The 21,256-nt window shown below is 44.7% G+C and overlaps 2 protein-coding genes across 9 annotated transcripts in view; one reads left to right on the top strand and one right to left on the bottom strand.

The window, feature by feature from the left end:
• The window catches only part of LOC115083965 (epidermal differentiation-specific protein-like), an 83,353-nt gene extending 82,012 nt beyond the window's left edge, over nucleotides 1-1,341 (bottom strand). For 2 of the 3 annotated variants that reach the window (XR_003854431.1, XR_003854432.1), the window contains exon 1: nucleotides 1,246-1,341. The gene's annotated coding sequence lies outside the window, so the exon portion shown is untranslated. The remainder of the gene's footprint in view (nucleotides 1-1,245) is intronic. The other variant, XM_029588149.1, reaches the window with a different exon arrangement.
• Nucleotides 1-21,256, top strand: part of LOC115083952 (trichohyalin-like) — a 242,508-nt gene that overhangs the window by 91,473 nt on the left and 129,779 nt on the right. The window lies entirely within an intron of this gene.

The following is a 21,256-nucleotide window of genomic DNA, read 5'->3' as shown; positions in this document are numbered from 1 at the left end:
CTTTCTGTTTTTCCTCCTCAGCCACTTGTTCCCTCCCTTTCACTGCTTTCCTCTTTCTATCCCATCAGCCGGCTTGTATCACTTTCCAGCTGTTCTTCCCACCACAAGTTTTTATCCCTTCATCCAGGACCATCTTTGGTGGGGTCAGATTGGGGGAATTGGATTGATGCCCCATGAAAATTGAGGGGGACATGCAACAGGGAGAAGTCATCAACTGCTCCCCCAAAAAGAGCAGCAATAGCTGGTGCTGCAATCAGCCTTCCCAGAGTCCTCGGGCCCAGGCTGTAAAAGAGGCAGCAGCTGAAATGGCACGTCAGGCTCCCACACTGCGTATAAACTCTGCACAACATCCCCCCACCCACCACCGAGTCCTCAGGTCAAGGTTAACCTGCTGGAGTCATAACAGCGAGGACTGTAGAAGTGCGGGTAGTATTGTTAGGCCAGAAGGCACAGGAACCACTTTCAAAACAGGAAGACTAACAGGTATTGGGGGGTTGCTGTTTACTGAGATCTTGAGGGGAGAGGATGGAGAAGACGGTTGGTTGGTTGGAGTCTAGAGGGAAGAAAAGGGGAGATTGCTGGCTGGGGTCAGGTGTCGAGTCTGGGGAGGGAAGGGGGAGGGTGGTGGTGGTCATGTGATCATGTTTCAGGTGGGAGAGGGGAGAGAAAAAATATTTTGTATACCTCCTCCCCTGCCAGGGTAGTCTCGCAGGGGTGATGAGAGAGAGAGAGAGCAGGCTGCTGCTGGCCTGGGAATGGTAGGGCAAGAGAATTTGAGAGAAAAGGGGATTTTTTTTAATGTATGCATTGTGTATTTAGCTCATGGCTTTTCATTGGTAGCTCAAGAGGTATTACGTTTGCTGGGTATCAGATGATGATGGAACCCCCCCCCCCATTAGATTTCAAGGGGCCCCCGCTCTGGATAGCTTACCCTGGGCTCCGCATATCCCTAAGACCAGCCCTGCCTTTAGTCTCTCTCCTTAGCCCAAGCCCGACTCTGCTACAGTGACAGCTCTCCTCGGCCGGCAGCCAAAAGTTCTTCTGAATAGTCTGGTGCCGGCTGCTGAATTTTCAGTTCTCAAGAGTTTCTCCAGCCTTGCACAGAAACACTCAGCTACAACAGCACAGCTGTGTCCAAACTGTGCTGCAAGTTTTGATAACTTTGCCTATCAACAGCAACTTAAGGACCCCTGCTGCCTGCACTGCGTAACCCCCTTACAGAGATGCAAATATCCCACCACTCACCCTTGATTCTCTGCACTCTGGTGCCAGCTGTTTCTCCTTGGTTTGCAGATGTCTCCTCATAACAGAATTTTCCTTTGCTTCAGTCTGATGCTCTCCTTTTAAATTCTTTCTCCTGGGATGGAAGGACAAAAAGGGGGAGGGATATGAGCATAGATCGCCACCTTACAACACCTGCAGAATTGGTGCCACCGCCCTTTCTAAGAAGGGATTAGATTTCAATTCTAGAGAAACTTATTTCACTTTTGATTTTTTTTTTTTTTGTGTAAACATTTTTATTGAATTTCAACTGAACAAACAAACTAATGACGGAAAAGTACACAAGAGTGCATAGCCAAATACATGTTAGAAAAAAGTAAAGCGAAGCAGCAACGAATGCGCAACGTATATGATGAAGAGTGCCCAGCAACCCCCCAGCCTATCCGCCCTACTTCGTCATGTGAAATATCTGACAGATATTGGTCCCTTGCTCCCTTCGCAAAGCTGCGAAGGGACCAAGTTGGCATGATAAGCCAGTTTAGTGGAAATATAAGCCCGCCATAGGAACTTATATTGCATTTCACGAAAATACAAGTTAAATGACACACTAGAAATAGAACTGAAACAGGACTTAATCATAGCTTCTGTCATCTTGAATACCCCATCCGCGTTCCACTGTTCCTGTATTAAAGTGAAAGGGTCATGTGGTGAACAGTGGTGTAACTATTTATAATAAAAAGACAGATAAGGGGGATGATCCTTAAGCAGCAAAAAGAAGGTCTCCAAGCCCCGAAAGACTGCTGGTTGTAATGATGGTGTCTGCAAGGACTGAACATATTTCAGTTGTAAATAAGGGAAAACTTGTAGCCCTGTTAACCCATATTGCACTTGTATCTCATGTAATGGGAGAAGGCTACCCGCTTCATCCAGACGTTTCCTAATTGCGTGATCCCTAGAGTTCCCCAGTCTCTAAAGCCCTTAGTTTGGGAGCCAGGAAGGAAGTCGCGATTTCCCTGCAAAGGTAATAAATAGGCACAGGTGCGCGGTAAATTCAATCTCTTAGTGAGAAATCGCCACAGTGTCCTTACCGAGGAGGTTAAAGTATTTATAATCAGGTGAATAAGTCGATAGATCCCCCCCACAGATTGCAGCGCATATCTCAAGTCCAGTGGAGCGTTAGCGTTTGCTCAGCCGTGAGGTCAATGTATTGGGAAACCCCCAAGAGCCAGTCACGCACTAACCTTAAATTGCTGGCTAAGTTATATGTGCGCAAGTCTGGCACCCCCAATCCCCCTCTGCCCCATTTCTCTTTGAACCGACTCAGTGGGATCCGAGCTTTCCGTCAGCGCCAGAAGATCGCACACAGGTACTTTTCAAGGTCATATAGATCCCGACGGCAAAGAATTAAGGGCAGGTTCTGGAACAGGTACAACCACTTAGGTAGGAGCACCATTTTGAACAAGTTAACCCTGCCAGCCAAGGATAAAGGAAGGGACTGTTAGGTAGGGAGTGTCGCTTTCGAGTTGGACAGGAGACGCGACACATTGAGAGAATAGAGTTTGGGGATCGAAGGGGCAATATATATCCCAAGGTATTTAATGCCCGTAGCTGCCCACATTAGGGGAAAGGGGTCCCCCCACGTCCCTTGTAGAGTGGCTGGAAATGCCATGGCCTAGGACTTTTCAGCATTTAGTTTGAGATCCGAAAAAGCTCCAAACTCCCTGAAAAGAGAAAGTACTGCTGACAGGACCGTCTGGGATCGGTTAAAAATACCAGAATGTCATCTGCTGAAGTAGCATACTTAAAGATTTCCATGTGGAATCTCACGCCCTTCACCGCTCTACACTGCTGGATAGCCTGCAATTAAGGTTTGAATTGTAGAAGGAAGAGGAGGGGGGAGAACAGACAACTCTGCCTCTTACCCCTGCCAATAGAGAGCACATCTGAGGTGGAATTATTGGCTACAGTGAGCGCAGTGGGATCTTGGTACAACAGATGAATGGCGTCGTCAAAGAATCCTGCGAACTCCATATAATGCAGTACATGAAACAGGTACTGCCATTCAACTCTTATCAAACGCCTTTTCAGCGTTGAAACTGCCAAGTATGGTTCTCCCGCTTGTTTGCAAAAAGCCATTGCAGCCAGGGTTTTCCAAATCTAAGTGAGGCCAAATCGTCTCCTTACAAATCCCACCTGGCTCGGTGCAATTAAGGAGGGAAGCACCGTGGCCAAGCGCGCCGCTAAACTTTTGGCTAATAATTTGTAATCTTGATTAAGCAGAGAAATAGGGCGGTACGAGGCAGGCTTGAGAGGATCTTTTCCTCCTTTGGGTATGAGAACAATATATGCTGCATTGGAATGAACCGGGAAGGTCCCCCCTGAAATGAGTGCATTGAAAGTGCAGGACAGTACCAGAAATTTCTTTCTCATCAGGTTCACCAGAGAGTCCAGCCATGCTACAGTCACCCCTGATGTCGATGGAGACACCGATATCTAATCAGCAGTATATGGTACAAGGGACTGGGAGGCCAGTAAATACTGTTAACCCCCGCAATGTATTAAATATAGAGAATGCGGGTTTACAAGATAGACCGGGTGTATTACCAACTCAAGAAGTGATGTCTGGGGAAAATACGAATATTGAGTTATTAGACCCACAAAATGTCACCCTAAGTGATATTTGGAAGGTACTTATTGATGTAAAGAAACCTTAACAAATTCCACATTGCAATTTAAGGAAGATATTGTAGAGATTAATAGAAAAATAGAACAACATACAAGTAGATTAAATTTGATGGATGAAAATGGTAAGGCTATAAATACTCAGCCAATAATTCATACAGCTTAATAATCCATCGGCAATTAGAAATGTTAGAGAATGAAAACCATGCTAGAAATTTAAGGTTTCTTAATTTTCAGATATCCAGATTGTTATCCGCATTTGAATTACTTAAGTATTTAATTGAAATTTTGTCTATTTCAAATATTGATGAAAAAAGTATCTCTAAACTGTATTATATTCCTAAATCAAGGATTCAACCCCAAGAGGGGGTAGAAGAATTAGACACTATGCAATAGGAATCCCCAAATTTAACTTCATTTCTGGAGGCTTCCATAGATGATATTCCTTCTAGAGCAGGGGTCGGGAACCCATGGCTCGCAAGCCAGATATGGCTCTTTTGAGGGCTGCATCTGGCTCGCAGACAAGTGTCGCCACACTTCGTGGTTCCTCGCTGACCCAGCTGCTCCCCGGTCCTCCGCCGCCCGGGCTTAAAATGCTGTCAGCCCGGGCGGAACGCGGCAGGACAGCTGGAGTCAGCGGCATCGGCGTGCTCTCTTCTCCTCCCCCCCCGCGGCCCGGAAGAGGAAGTGGAGAGCATCGGGTGCCTGCGCGGGAAGAAGAGACCACACTAGCGTGGTCTCTTCTTCCGCGCAGGCACCCGATGCTCACCACTTCCTCTTCCGGGCCGTGGGGGAGGAGGAGAGCACGCCGGCAGCGGCACGACTGGAGTCAGCCGGGTGTCAGCCGGGTGCCTGCGCGGGAGTCATCGGGTGTCAGCCGGGTGCCAGCGCTGGAGTCATCGTGTGTCTGTGCGGGCCTGCGCGGGCCTCTTCTTCCCGCGCAGGCACCCGATGCTCACCACTTCCTCTTCCGGCCGCGGGAAGAAGAGAGCACGCCGGTGCCCTCTTCTTCCCGCGGCCCGGATGAGGAAGTGGTGAGCATCGGGTGCCTGCGCGGGAAGAAGAGGCCACGCTAGTGTCCGACGGGAAGAAGACTGCAGCGCGGCTCGGAGGAGAATGGAGAGTTTCAACCGAGGCCGATGGGACTCCGCCTTCGCCTCCGCGAGGGCTGAAAATGAAGGAGGTTAGCGTTGGGAGGAGGCTGCTGCTGCCGCGAGTTCCCGGGATGGGGGTGGGGGAGAGAGAGAGTGAATGAGCGAGCAAGCATGTGTGTTTGAGATCCTGTGTGTGTGAGTGAGAGATAGCATGTATGTGAATGATTGAGAGCCTGTATATGTGAAAGAGAGTATGTCTGTGATTGAGAGCCTGCCTGTGAGAGAGAGAGCATGAATGTAAGTGTATGATTGAGAACCTGTATGTGTAAGTTTGTGATTGAAAACCTGTTTGTGTGAAAGAGTATGTGTGTATGATTGAGATCCTTTGTGTGTGAGAGAAATCATGTGTATGTATGATTAAGAGCCTGTGTGTATAAGTAAGAGAGAGATCATGTGTGTCTGTGTCTGATTGACAGCTGGTTTAGGTGAGGGAGCATGTGAGTATGTGATTGAGAGCCTGTGTGTAAATGAGAGAAAGAGAGGACATGTTTGTAAGCATGTGAATGAGAGTCTGTGTGTGTGTGTAAGCGTGAAAAGATAGACAGCATGTGTAAATGTGTAATTAAGAGCCTATATAAGTGAGAGAGAAAAAGCATGTGTATATGTGAGTGACTGAGAGCATGTGTGTATAGGTGTGTAACTGAGAGCCAGTGTGAGAGAGAGCGCTGGTATGTGACTGAGAGAGGAGAAAGTTCCAAGCAAACCACCCCGCCTCCTGCTAATTCAGAACAATCTCAGGACACCTGGATATCAAACGTTCCCAGGTATGCAGAGCAAAAACATTTTTGTATCCTTATTATTTTTCATTACTGGATCTTTGTGTCTGCTATTTTGAAATATTTTGTTGGTATCTGGAAATGTTTTATATGAGTTTTTAATTATTGGATATTCCACTCATCAGCTGTTTCGAAATATGTTCTTTTTGTTAGTACAGTTTTACTGCTGATGATTTTATATTTCTTGATTTGTTTTATAAGGATGGGTGATGTTTCTTTTTATCCTTTGTTACACTGGCTTGTTGCAGTTTCCAATTCAGTTTTTTCTGCATGCTTCTTGTTATGCGTTTTGGTCTCTTTATTCTATGTTAGGTGAGGGACAGCACGTGATTCAGGTGAGGTTTTCTGCTGGCGTGTTGTTTCTGTGTAGGACTCTATAGCAGCCTGACTTGGTCCGTTTTCCTAATAGGAGATGTATTGGTGTCTTAAGGCCTGGTGTAATATTTTCAGAGACTTATTGTACATTAAAAGTGTGATCTTACATAAAATGCACACATTTACTTGGAATTACATTTTAAAATATGTGGCGTTTATGGCTCTCTCAGCCAAAAAGGTTCCTGACCCCTGTTCTAGAGCTACCTTGGTAGTATCCTTTTGTAGAGAACAGGACAAGAGTTTAATACTGCAAAACGTTTTTAGAAATAAGGATTTTCTTATTTGCGGACGTAAAGTCCAAGTGTTTCCTGATGTCGCACGCAGCTACGGCGAAAACAATTTTGGTATTAATACCAAGGGTCCTAGCATTAGGAGCGTATTTATATTTAAAATTCCCGTATTTTTCTAGAACCTACCCACCTTGAGGTATTTTTGATGGATAAAGAATAGGGGTGAGAACAACTATAGGAAAAAGACTGAAATAGTCTCTTTTTGTATAGATATATACAATTTCCTATCGGGATAACTTGGTTATAGATTCCTTGTATATCCTCCCATTATTGGGGACTTGATTTCTGAAGTACAGACAATTTTGTTAAGATTTCTTATTTTATAATTTAATGTACTAAAGTTAATTTCTTGATTTTTTGCAAATGTGAAAAATTTGTTAATCTGAATAAAAATAAATTAAAAAAAAAAAGAAAGTGCAGGTCAGTAAGGGTGTTAGAAGGTCTTGTAAATGTTTGTAAAACTCCGCCGTGTAGCTTTCTGGTCCTGGAGTCTTAAACCTTTTCGCTACATGGATCATTTGCGCAACTTCAGGCTCCATAATCGGCAGGTTTAACCATCATTGTTGTTCTATAGTGAGGGATGTAAGGTGTACGGACGAGAGAAATCTCTCGCAGGCCTCTGGGTCCCAAACCTCAGATGTGTAAAGGCCGGCATAAAATTCTTTAAAGGTTTTCAAAATGGAGGGACTATCGAACACATTTTGCCCCTTCGGGGTACGAAGTGCTGGGATGAAGCGGGTGCCTCTATGTGTTTTAAGCAGGTTGGACGTCAATTTTCCAGTCTTATTGCCAAATTGATACAGTTTGAATTGATAGTAAAGTAAGCTTTTCTTTTCTCTTTCATGTAACACGGGTTAAGTGCACTTTGAATGTGAAGAAAGCGCTCCATGTTGGAACGTGAATTATTTTGCTTCAAGGCTCGTTTGCTTGTTGAAGTGTGCTGTCAAAAGCATTAGCTGTTGTCCAGCCTTCTCTGTCTCTTTACCATGTACGCAATAATGTCTCCATGCAAAACTGCTTTCGCCGTGTACCAGAGTAAATTGGGTCAGACAGGTGTTCTTTGTTATTAAGAACATAAGAACATGCCATACTGGGTCAGACCAAGGGTCCATCAAGCTCAGCATCCTGTTTCCAACAGTGGTCAATCCAGGCCATAAGAACCTGGCAAGTATCCAAAAACTAAGTCTATTCCATGTTACCGTTGCTAGAAATAGCAGTGGCTAGTTTCTAAGTCAACTTAATTAATAGCAGGTAATGGACTTCTCCTCCAAGAACTTATCCAACCCTTTTTTAAACTATACTAACTGCACTAACCACATCCTCTGGCAACAAATTCCAGAGTTTAATTGTGCGTTCAGTGAAAAAAAACTTCTCCGTTTAGTTTTAAATGTGCCACATGCTAACTTCATGGAGTGCCCCCTAGTCTTTCTATTATCTGAAAGAGTAAATAACCGATTCACATCTACCCGTTCTAGACCTCTCATGATTTTAAACACCTCTATCATGTCCCCCCTCAGCCGTCTCTTCTCCAAACTGAAAAGTCCTAACCTCTTTAGTCTTTCCTCATAGGGGAGCTGTTCCATTCCCCTTATCATTTTGGTAGCCCTTCTCGCAATTATATCTTTTTTGAGATGCGGCGACCAGAATTGTACACAGTATTCAAGGTGCGGTCTCACCATGCAGCAATACAGAGGCATTATGATATTTTCCGTTTTATTCTTTCTTATATTCCCTTTCTAATAATTCCCAACATTCTGTTTGCTTTTTTGACTGCCGCAGCACACTGAATCGAAGATTTCAGTATGTTATCCACTATGACGCCTAGATCTCTTTCTTGGGTAGTAGCACCTAATATGGAACCTAACATTGTGTAACTATAGCATGGGTTATTTTTCCCTATATGCATCACCTTGCACTTATCCACATTAAATTTCATCAGCCATTTTGATGCCCAATTTTCCAGTCTCACAGGGTCTTCCTGCAATTTATCACAATCTGCTTGTGATTTAACTACTCTGAACAATTTTGTATAATCTGCAAATTTGATTATCTCTCGTCTTATTTCTTTCCAAATCATTTATAAATATATTGAAAAGTAAGGGTCCCAATACAGATCCCTGAGGCACTTCACTGCCCACTCCCTTCCACTGAGAAAATTGTCCATTTAATCCTACTCTCTGTTTCCTGTCTTTTAGCCAGTTTGTAATCCACGAAAGGACATTGCCACCTATCCCATGACTTTTTAGTTTTTCTAGAAGCCTCTCATGAGGAACTTTGTCAAATGCCTTCTGAAAATCCAAGTACACTACACCTACCCGTTCACCTTTATTCACATGTTTATTAACTCCTTCAAAAAAGTGAAGCGGATTTGTGAGGCAAGACTTGCCCTGGGTAAAGCCATGCTGACTTTGTTCCATTAAACCATGTTGTTCTATATGTTCTGTGATTTGAGATTTAAAATACTTTCCACTATTTTTCCTGGCACTGAAGTCAGACTAACCAGTCTATAGTTTCCCGGATCGCCCCTGGAGCTCTTTTTAAATATTGGGGTTACATTACTATCCTCCAGCCTTCAGGTACAATGGATGATTTTAATGATAGGTTACAAATTTTTACTAATAGGTCTGAAATTTCATTTTTTAGTTCCTTCAGAACCCTGGGGTGTATACCATCCGGTCCAAGTGATTTACTACTCTTCAGTTTGTCAATCAGGTCTACCACATCTTCTAGGTTCACCGTGATTTGGTTCAATCCATCTGAATCATTACCCATGAAAACTTTCTCCAGTACGGGTACCTCCCCAACATCCTCTTCAGTAAAGACTGAAGAAAAGAAATCATTTAATCTTTCTGCAATGGCCTTATCTTCTCTAAGTGCCCCTTTAATCCCTCGATCATCTAACGGTCCAACTGACTCCCTCACAGGCTTTCTGCTTCGGATATATTTAAAAAAGTGTTTATTGTGAGTTTTTGCCTCTATGGCCAACTTCTTTTCAAATTCTCTCTTAGCCTGTCTTATCAATGTCTTACATTTAACTTGCTAATGTTTATGCATTATCCTATTTTCCTCTGTTGGACCCTTCTTCCAATTTTTGAATGAAGATCTTTTGGCTAAAATAGCTTCTTTCACCTTCCCTTTTAACCATGCTGGTAATCGTTTTGCCTTCTTTCCACCTTTCTTAATGTGTGGAATACATCTGGACTGTGCTTCTAGAATGGTATTTTTTAACAATGACCACGCCTCTTGCACACTTTTTACTTTTGTAGCTGCTCCTTTCAGTTTTTTTCTAACAATTTTTCTCATTTTATCAAAGTTTCCCTTTTGAAAGTTTAGCATGAGAGCCATGGATTTGCTTACTGTCCCCCTTCCTGTCATTAATTCATATTTGATCATATTATGATCACTATTGCCAAGCGGCCCCACCACTGTTACCTCTCTCAACAAATCCTGTGCTCCACTGAGAATTAGATCTAAAATTGCTCCCTCTCTCGTCGGTTCCTGAACCAATTGATCCATAAAGCTATCGTTTATTCCATCCAGGAACTTTATCTCTCTAGTGTGTCCTGATGTTACATTTACCCAGTCAATATTGGGGTAATTGAAGTCTCACGCAACAACACTGGTGCAAGATCAAAATTTAATCACCACAATTTCTATGGTGGTTATTAGCAATTCCAATAATGGGAAGACTCAATTTTTATAGTGGCAACTCCATGCGTTCAACAAAACAGAGTTCGAACAGGTCCCCCGACACGGTCCCGTGTTTCGCTGGGCTGCTTCGGGAGGGACCAGGGGTATATTTTAATCTAAGACATAAAACAAATATCAATGAGTATAAACAATGGTGAAGAAAGGCTACGCAGTACCGACCTTTACAAATGTACATACCTTTATGAAAATACCCGGAGCGCGCAGGCTCACACAGGTGTAGGGCATTTAAACACAGAAAAGGCGCGAACGTGACAGCTCTCGCGAGAGCTGTCAACTTACAGCTGGTCTCGGCGGATCCGCACAGTGAACACCCCTCTGTTTTGTTGAACGCATGGAGTTGCCACTATAAAAATTGAGTCTTCCCATTATTGGAATTGCTAATAACCACCATAGAAATTGTGGTGATTAAATTTTGATCTTGCACCAGTGTTGTTGCGTGATACTTGCTTACGTGCAAGGGTTCGCTCCTTCTTCATTTGGGTAATTGAAGTCTCCCATTATTACCGCACTACCAATTTGGTTAGCTTCCCTAATTTATCTTAGCATTTCACTGTCAGTCTCACCATCTTGACCAGGTGGACAGTAGTATACTCCTATCACTGTAGTCTTCCCCCGACACACAAGGGATTTCTACCCATAAAGATTCAATTGAGCATTTTGTCTCATGCAGGATGTTTATCCTGTTGGACTCTATGCCATCCCGGTCATAAAGTGCCACACTGCCTCCTGGGTGCTCCTCTCTGTCATTGCGATATAATTTGTACCCCGGTATAACACTGTCCCATTGGTTGTCCTCCTTCCACCATGTCTCTGAGATACCAATTAAGTCTATGTCATCATTCACTGCTATACATTCTAATTCTCCCATCTTACTACTTAGACTTTTGGCATTAGCATACAAACATTTCAAAGTTTGTTTTTTGTTTGTATTTTAATTGATAGGGATAAGTTAGAATATTTTAGCTCAGGTGAGTTTTTAGTTACAGACACTTGGACTACTTTTCTTATTATTGGAACCTCAGTGTAGGGATGCCCTAATTCTAATGCATCGTTAGTATCCTTTGAAGATATCTCTCTCCGAATCATGCGCTGCTGAGCGACTGTCGGCTTTCCCCTTTGTTCTAGTTTAAAAGCTGCTCTATCTCCTTTTTAAAGGTTAGTGCCAGCAGTCTGGTTCCACCCTGATTAAGGTGGAGCCCATCCCTTCGGAAGAGACTCCCCCTTCCCTAAAAGGTTCCCCAGTTCCTAACAAAACTGAATCCCTCTTCACACCATCGTCTCATCCATGCATTGAGACTCCGGAGCTCTGCCTGTCTCTGGTGATCTGCGCGTGGAACAGGGAGCATTTCAGAGAATGCTAGCCTGGAGGTTCTGGATTTAAGCTTTCTACCTAAGAGCCTAAATTTGGCTTCCAGAACCTCCATCCCACATTCCGCATGTAATCTGCCTATTTTGCCCTGATGTAATCCTGGAAGTGGCTATCATTTACTAAATAATACGGATATTTCCTAAAATAGGAGGGGGGGGGGGGCCCTCAACAGGACCCGACAGCGTCACCCATATCGGGGTGTGATCTGATAAGATTATATCCTCAATGTGGGCACATTGAACCTTAGGAAAAGCGTGTTCACTGACTAAAATATAGTCTATTCTAGAGTTCGAGGCATGAGCCCTGGAGACATGTGTAACATCCTTTTCCAGGGGATGTAGGATGCACCAGACGTCCACTAATTGTAAAGAACGCTCGAGGAGAAGGACGCCATTATTAGAGGGCTGTGCTTCCCCATGTGTCGTGGCTCTATCCATCTGCGGGTCCCGTGCAGTGTTACAATTATTATAGAGGAAGATTTTATGTCCCACAAATGGCACAAGGTGGCAGTGCACTTCCCGGAAGAAGGATAAGGATGGGTTATCGGGGGCATAGATATTGCAATAAACCGTGCTTGATTAGTGAATTTTGGTAATGAGAATAATGTACCTGCCCTTAGGGCTTTGATCTCTCTCTGGACTGTAGTTGGGACCTGTTTTCCGAAAAGGATAGCCACCCCCGCCGAGTGGGTCGATGCAGACGCTTAGTAAACTGCCCCTACCCAACTTCGACATTTTTGGTGTTCCGCGTCAAATAAGTGTGTTTCCTGTAGAAAGACTACATCAGCGGCCTTCCTTTTCGAGGCTGTCAGTATTTTAGACCTTTTTATCGGGGAATCAATGCCACATACGTTCCAGGAATAGATTTTAGTATCCTGATTAGCCATACCCAGAGGTATTTGCTGTTAGATGAGGTAAAACAGAGTATTCATCTGTAGCGGAGACCCCCCAGCCAGAGTCTCCGCCCACCGCCTATCTGCAGGTAGTGAATGAACATCAATAATATTACAGTCATGTGCGGTCTAGTCGCCATAGGACGTGATTGACAAACCAACCCACTGTAATTCCCCCCTTTTCCCACGCCCCCTCCAGTCCCATACCCTCCCCTTCCCCCTCATCTCTCCTCCTCTCACTCCCCACCTTACCCCGTATAAAACAATCCCCCGTGTAACAGGAGATTTCATGGAGATCAACTGTGTGCGTTCCGCTCCTCCCTCCCCCTGTTCAAGTCACTTCACAGCAATACACGGACCGCCACTCAAGCAGACAACTGGAGCGAAGCGACTCAAAAGTGGAACAAAGAGAACCATAATAAACTGTGCAGTCCAATATACTCTGTCACTCATCTGTAAATAAGCATCGAGTAAACAATTGCTGTCTCATCCGCAGAGCATAAGCCATTGCCACCAGCTCGAGAGCACACCGACTGGCCCAGGATACGTGTTCATGCAACCAAAAGTAAATCCTCAGACTTAGGCCACAACTACTTGGGACTCCCGCTTGCCAAACACATCCGGGCATCATAGTCAGGGCCATTGTAATTCAGGTGTTTATGAGATCAGCTTCCTGTGATCTTCCTATCTCTTGAGCTGCCAGGAATTGTTGCGCTTCCTCCGGAGTAGTCAGCCAGCGGACGCCTTGAGGTGTGTGAGTGCAAATGTGGGCAGGGTAGACCACGGAAACTTTCAAGCCCAGGGCATAGAGTTTGGCACAATATGGAGCAGCGCTGAGCAGACAGAGTGGTAGAGAAATCAGAGAATAACCAGGATTTTTTAATTATCGTAAGTAAGAGTTATCCCCGCTTTCAAGGCCCTCATTATTTCTCCCTTGTTTATGAAATTTATAATTTTAGCGAGCACAACTCTTGGCTTGTTGTTCTCACTTCGTTTAGGCCCCAAATGGTGTGCCCGCGCAATTTGCAAGGGATATAGACAACTCATGTGAAATCCAGGTTTCTAGGAAGGATGCCAACTCCTGTTCAGGCAGCCCTACAAAACGAAGATTTGAACTGCGGGACCTATTTTCCAAGTCCTCCAACCATTCCTCATGTTCAGCCAGCTGTCTCTTTAAGCCTGTGATTGCTGACTTGTGGTCGTAGCAGCCATCTTGAGTTTCAGAAACTCTGGTTTCCAGATCTGAGACGCGCGCCTCGAAACCTGCCAGGAAGGAGGTCAAGTCGGTAAGCGTAGCTGTCAACTTTTGCAAGTCGGGACAAAGTGCCTCTTTCTCTGCCGCTTTGATGTCCTCGATCGCGGCTAGCGGCTGAGGTCGGGAACACCGGGTTCGTCCTCCGGTCCCGGGTCAGCAGGCCGCATGTTTTCTCTCTCTTTGTCCCGCTTGGTGATGCGAGTCACCATTGCCGTTTCTCCCTCCGGGCTGCGGAGCAAGCCGTGCAAAGCAAATTATTTATTTTTGGAGGCGATGGTGAGCCTCAAATCGGCCGCGAATTGGGCCCTAACGGGGGAGAGGAGCAGAGAGGTGCAGGAGCACGTCCTCTCACGTCAGTGCATCAGGTGATCTCTCACTTTTGATTTTTAGCTTTCTGGCAATGCTACCTGTGACCTTGTAACGTTCCCTTTGAGATTGTAGAAATGAGGAACAGCAAAGAAACTGTAGATTTTGTTGCCTGTGATTTAGCTTTCAAGAGCTCTGTGCCAGGGTCGGTGCAAGAGTATTGGGCATCCGAGGTGAACCTGCAGCCTTTCTATCCCTCGCTCAAAAACACACGCCACCCTCAGCCCTTCCCCCACTATTTCCATAATTTAACTCAATAAGCTTGAGGTACCCCCTCCCTGAAACATTCTGTAGGAGAACAATTTTTTTAAAAGCCATTTCTGCAGAAAATACTGATTTCCCCGAGTTAAAGGGCTTTTTGAAAATTTACCACCCGAAAAGTGCTTAAAGGTACATATGGGGGTGAAGAAAATGAAGTTGATGTTGATTAATTGTTGTTGCTGTTGCTGTTGGCACTTCGCCCTCAGTTATGCTTTGATGTGTAAACTTCTGTGGAAACTCAATAAAAATGATTACAAACAAAAAAAAAAAGGTACATATGGTTCAAAGGGAAAGTAGGCTCGTATCTCCAATTATGTGGGGGGGGGGGGTTGTTGGTTTTTTGTTTTTTTTACAGGATTGCTGTAATAGAAAAGTCAACCCTGCCTGCCATAGCAAAAGGGCACTAACTCCCAGAACTCAAACAGCAGCAACCCTGCCTATGAAAAGGCAACAATGCCAATATTACACCTGGCCCTAGATCAGCATTACTGTTCTTAGCAGGGGCAAAGAATGACCCTAGTGGTTAAAGCAGTGGGCTCAGAACCAGGGAAACCTGTATTTAAATTCCACTAACACATCTTGGGCAAGTTTTAACATAACATAAGGTTTGCCATACTGGGTCAGACCAAAAGTCCATCAAGCCCAGTATTCTGTTTCCAACAGTGGCCAAGCCAGGTCACAAATACCTAGCAGGGTTCCAAAAGGTCATTGGATTCCATGCTGCTTATCCTGGGAATATGCAGCGGATTTCCCCGAAATCCGCCTTAATAATAGTTTATGGACTTTTCTTCTAGGAACTTCTGTAAACCTTTTTCAAACCTAGCTGCATTAACAGTTTTCACCACATCCTCTGGCAACAAATTCCCGAGTTTAATTATGCATTGAAAGGCCGATGCAATACATGCGCTTAGCTGAGTGCACTGTTTAACCCCTGGCTGGGCGCACGGCCACAACCCTTTAGTCTATAAGGGGATTAGTGCGTCCAAAACATGCATCCAACCCCCCCCCCCCCCCGCATAAGTAATAGCGCTCATCACATGCAAATGAATATTGATGAGGCTGTTAGCAATTCTCCCCGATTCACAAAAAAAAAAAAAGTACGCCTGACGCACATTTTTCAGGTGCCAAGGAGGCACTGGGGGCGCACAGTTTCCCCTAGCGCCTACTTTTTACCATGGCACCTGATTTTAAATATTAAATCGGATGCCCCTGAGAGATCGATTGCATAGGCCTCTGATTAAAAAAAAAAGTTTCTGTTTGTCTTAAATGTGTCACCTAGTAACTTCGTTGAATATCCCTTAGTCTTTGTACTCTGAAAGAGCAAACAGCCGATTCACGTTTACCCGTTCATCTCCACTCATGATTTTATAGGCCTCTATCATATCTCTCCTTAGCAGTCTTTTCTCTATATTGAAGAGTCCTAACCTCTTTAGCCTTTCCTCATAGGGGAATCGTACCTCTTTCATTTTGGTCACCCTTCTCTGTACCTTTTCTAATTCTGCATTATCTTTCTTGAGATGTGGTGACCAGAACTGCACACAATACTCAAGATGAGGTTGCACCATGGAGCGATACTGAGGCATTATGATATTCTCAGCTTTATTCTCCAGTCCTTTCCTAATAATCCCAAGCATTCTATTTGCTTTCTTGGCTGCTGCTGCACAGCAAATGGAGGATTTTAATGTATTGTCCATAATGATGCCTAGATCCATTTCTTTAGATACTGACTCTAATGTGGCACCTTGCATTGTGTAGCTATAATTTCAGTTGCTCTTCCCTAAATGCATCACTTTGCACTTGTTCACATTAAATATCATCTACCATTTGGATGCCCATTCTTCCAGTCTCACAAGGTCGTATTGCAGATTTGACCCAGTCACTAGATTTTATAACTCAAACTCCAAGTTATGGTTGCCAATTTCAGCACTGATCCATTATGGTTTCCTTTGGTTTGCCTTTGTATTGACTTTACTTAGCGTATATAGGGATTTCTTTGCATGCACTGTTGTCTCAGGCACCTACTTAGATTGGCCCCTCTCTCAGTTTGAAAGAGTTTATAATCTCCACTCATCTGCTGGTATCCAAATTCATGAAAGGCTTATGACAGTGTTTCCCAGTCGGTGTGCCGTGGCACACTGATGTGCATTCAGACCTGATCAGGTGTGCCACCGAAAAGTTACCTCTGCCTGATGCTCGTATCCAGGCCAGCACTTGGGCTCTGCTCTCAGCACCTCACAGTAAAAAGAAACACCAGTGGTGGCTCTTAAATGTGTAGAAGCCACAGCATGAGTGTTAGAGTGTGGTAATTAATGGACAGCGTGCAAGGCATGGATAGCCAGGCCTGACTTTGTGTGGCACACGCAGTGCACTCAGCATCCTCCTCATTTTCCCCCTCCTGAGCCTTCTCCTTGACGTCTGACCTCTGTCTTATCCCCAGTTTGTGTGAGATGGGGAGAGCATGCACTGAGCACCGGATGTGACTGCCTCTGTGTTGAGAGCAGAAGCAGTAAAATAGCTCTGGCAGCCAAGATGACCGCACCACACCAACTTCTCCCTTTTCCTGCACTTGTATAGAGAGGGAAATGGTCTGTTGTGATGGGTTCATGTGTATCGTCCCCCTCTCCTTCTCCCTTTATTGTAAAATTTGGCAGAGAACACTGGTGGGGGCTTTCAGTGCATCCCTAGCTCTTCCTTTCACCCTACAAGTCCTTTCCTTGACCACATTGCCTTGTTGTTGTAGGTGTGCCTTGGGCTTGAAAAGGATTGGAAACTCTGGCTTATGGCAATACTTAACCTCTAGTCCTGTTCCTTGTGGTTCTGGCCCAACTAATGAAGCCTCTGAATCATTGGCATCAGTTTCTCTCAGATTTCTCACATGGAAGGTATCCTTCCTAGTTGCAATTGCATCAGCCTGAAGAGTGAGTGAGTTTAGTTAATTGCTCTTGATATCTGTTGTTCTTTCACAATAGGGTGGTGCTCTGCACTTACCTGAAGTTTTTACCAAAGTTGGTATCTGCTGTTCATAAGCCATAGTCTTGCTTACATTCTTTCCGAGACTGCATGTACATGAAGATGGAAAGGCCCTTCATTCCTTAGACTGTAAAAGAGCCTTGATTTGCTACTGGAAAAGAACTCTGCCACGTAGTCAGGCCTCACAGTTATTTGTCTCTTACAATCCTAACTAACTGAGCATAGCAGTAATGAAGTGAATATTGTCCAGTTGGCCAGCAGACTGTATTGCTCATTGTTATGCCCTAGTAGGCATCCAGATGACAGACGTCTGCAAATGTCATCAAGTGAGAGCTATGGCTGCACCAATTACTCATCAGAGAGCAATTCCTATTGAAGACATCTGCAAAGCTGTAACTTGGTCAGTAGTGCACACCATCACAAACCCATTACTATCAGGACAGTTTATCGAAAAGTGGGAGTAAATTTCCATAAGCAGTTTTGTGCAGCCCGTTCACCCAGTAGTCCACTCTACATGGTAAGATCTGGCTTGTTTATTCAGTAAAAGTTCTGCTGTAACCCTCAGTTTGGGACTCCCCATGTTCATGGCTAATTCAGCCCTGCTTGTCAACTGAGAAAGCAAGTTTGTTTACGATAAACTGTGTGTTTTCCATAGACAGCAGGATGAATTAACCATGCTAAATACCCGCCTACCATCCTGAAGAGTCAACTTCTTACTTAGACTTAACTATTAACAGAAAGGGTTCACGAGGTAATGACTGCACAGGAATTTCTGCACATGCTCAGTAGAGCAGAAGCTCTCAGAGCTTGGACAGAGGAGTCTGTTTGGCACCATTGGATGATGTCAAGCACATGTTATGGCTAATTTATCCTTCTCTCTATGGAGAACTGTTGCGCCCGTCAGTCGCAGATGGCTGCTACCTTTGCTGCTCACCTCAGTTTGCCCTATAGCTCCAATTCTGGCTAAGATGGCCACCACTGCCTCTTCACGCCGTCCTCCTTGGCGTTCCCAGGACGGGATGGGCAATCCTGGTCGCCATCTTGAATTTGGTGTAACTTAGGGTATGCGCGCGCCTGCCCCTGTCTTATCCACGTCATGGCGAGAACCTCGAGGGCGTCCCCTCCGCATGACATCACTGCCTATGTGCACATAAGCCTACCAGACCTTCCTACCTAGAGTTAGCAAAGATTCCATCTTGCTCAATTCTTTCCTCAGAGACGCTTCGCCTCGCTGTTCCTGCATTCCAGATTGAGTGACTCAGGTACCCGCTCCTCGGGGGCCTTGCTGCACTCAGGGCTATCTGCTCCTCAGAGAGCCTTCTATGCGAGTCTCACCTGTACCATCTTAGTGAGTTCTCTCACTACTTCTATGGACGACCCTTCAGTATTCCTGCTTTGGGTCTTCACTGCTGCTACTACGATATCTCTACTGCTGCACCACGGAGTGAGTTCTAGACCTGATCTTCAACTCTGCTTCTCTCTTGCTGTGCAGATACTCTGGTTACTCCGCTCTGCGGACCACTACCGGATCCCCGATGTCTTGTGCCTGCTGCCAACAACCATCTCCGGCCTACCCCTTGGTGCGGAACATTACCAGAACTACCTCGCACAAGCATTACAAGGAGCAATTATTTCCCGGGTTACCCCGCTCTGTGGACCACTACCGGAGAATCCATCTCAGGTCTTCCTACTCAAGGACTGAGTTTACAAACTCGCTCCTCAGGTTTCTCTTTGCTATATAATAAATATATCTCTGACTCTTGTGACCATCACTGCTGAGACCCCGCCTGTCGTGGAGAGTCCCCACAGGGCTCCTCCCTGTGAGTGGGGTCAGCTCTCTCCACGACCCAAGGGCCCAGAAACCAAGTTTCAAGTATAACAAGAACACTATTTATGGTATGCAAACTTGCTTTATGTAAGAGAATTTGACACCACCAAGAATCTAGGATATCCTTTGTATGTGTGGGTGAATGGAAGGGGGCGGGCCACAGCTCAAATTTTGCTCACCCTCCACACTAAGGGACATCCTGAGATATTGATAAGGTTGTATGTAATCATGGATGATCAAACTAATAGGTCTCTGGCCAGGTTACAGTTCTTTGACTTATGTGTAGGGATCTTCATTTTCAGTTTTTTTTATTTTTCTTGAGAATTTCAGTGTTTCAATAAACTGGAGAGAAATCAGTGTAAACTCCTTTTTCCTCTGATTTATTTATTTTTTTGCAAGATTGGACATCCATATAGCACTTGAAATATAATGCAGACAAGTGCAAGGCGATATATATCGGGAAAAATAATCCATGCTGTAGCTTCACGATGTTAGGTTCCATTTTAGGAGTTACCACCCATGAAAAAGATCTGGGCATCATAGATGATATTACATTGGAAATTGATGGCTCAATGTGGAGAGGCTGTCAAAATAGCAAACAATGTTAGGAATTATTTTGAAGGGAATTGCAAATAAAACAGAGGATGTCATAATGCCTCTGTATCACTCAATGGTTAGACCGCACCTTGAATACTCTGTGCATTTCTGGTCACCGCATCTCAAAAAAGATATAGTTGCAATGGAAAAAGTATAGAGAAGGGTGACCAAAATGATAAAAGATATCGAATGGCTCCCCTGTTGCGTTTGACGGTCTGCAGGGCAGGGCCATGGACTGCCATCCTTACCTCCCGTCATGACACTGACAGATGCTGGGGAAGGCCCTGAAGAGACACTACATTTCGTCTGCCTCTGCTACTCCTGAGGACACCAATGCTGGTCCCACCTTAGTCATGTGACAGGCTGCCATGCTCAGCCTGCCTCCTACACGGCAGCAACCCCAGGCCCTTCTAAGGCATGGGCACACCCAACCTTGCCTTCTTAATGAGATCAAGGTGGGAAGAAGAAGAGCGGCGTTCACTGATGACATCACTGCATGGAAACTATAAAAGGCCACTTCTGAACTTACTCCTTGCCTCGGAAATAGGTTAACTACCTTGGTTAGAAGCAAGTTGCTTCCTGTGTTCCTGGTCTTCATTCCTGTGTTCTTGGTTCTCTTTCCTGGTCTTCATCTTGTCAGCTTTTAGCCTTTGACACGGAGTTCCTTTGTCTAGTCCTGTGGTCCGTCTTCAATTCTTCTTCTTTGTTCCTGTAGTCAGTTTTGGTTTTTCTGTCTCTTCTCCTACCAGCCAGTGCTGTTCCTTGCCTCCCTGCTTGCCTGTCCATCCTGTCTCTCTTCAGATGGATCTCTGGTTTTGACTTCGGCTTGGCTGACATTGACTCTGATGGAACTCTGCCTGCCGCTGACCCCTGCTTGCTTCTCATCCACTATAGAACTCTGCCTGTCCTGACCACTACCTGACTCTGCCTGTATTTACTTTTTTGGATAATACAAGGAATAGGGGGCCCTATGAAGGTAGCAAGTAGCACATTTAAAACAAATCAAAGAAAATTATTTCACTCAGTGCATAATAAAGCTTTGGAATTCGTTGCCAGAGAGTATGGTTAAGGCAACTAGTGTAGCTGAGTTTAAAAAAAGGTTTGGATAAGTCCCTGGAAGAGAAGTCCATAAACTCTATTTATCAATAGGGAATAGCCACTGCTTGTTGCTGGCAATAGTGGCATGGGATCTTTTAATGTTTGGGTACTTGCCAGATACGTGTGACTTGGATTGGCCACTGTTGGAGACAGGATTCTGGGCTTTATGGAACCTTGGTCTGACCCAGTATGGCCTGTCTTATGTTCTTAAGAAATTCCCGAGAAAAATAAAATAAAACAAAGGTCCCTTCTTAATTGGCATACAGGAGGGTAATGTGTCATATTTGCTCAGAAGATATGCAGGTGTGGTAAAGATAACAAAGGTAAGCGCAAATATTTATATAAGACGTGCCAATTTCATTGGTATATTCTGCAGTTCTGATTTACTCAGTGCGGTGTTACAATGCCTAA

Source organism: Rhinatrema bivittatum, chromosome 2 (genome assembly GCF_901001135.1).
Source record: "Rhinatrema bivittatum chromosome 2, aRhiBiv1.1, whole genome shotgun sequence".
In the NCBI taxonomy this organism is placed as follows: Eukaryota; Metazoa; Chordata; class Amphibia; order Gymnophiona; family Rhinatrematidae; genus Rhinatrema; species Rhinatrema bivittatum.
The sequence above is the reverse complement of the archived record's forward strand: the minus strand, read 5'-3'. Positions and strand labels throughout refer to the sequence as shown.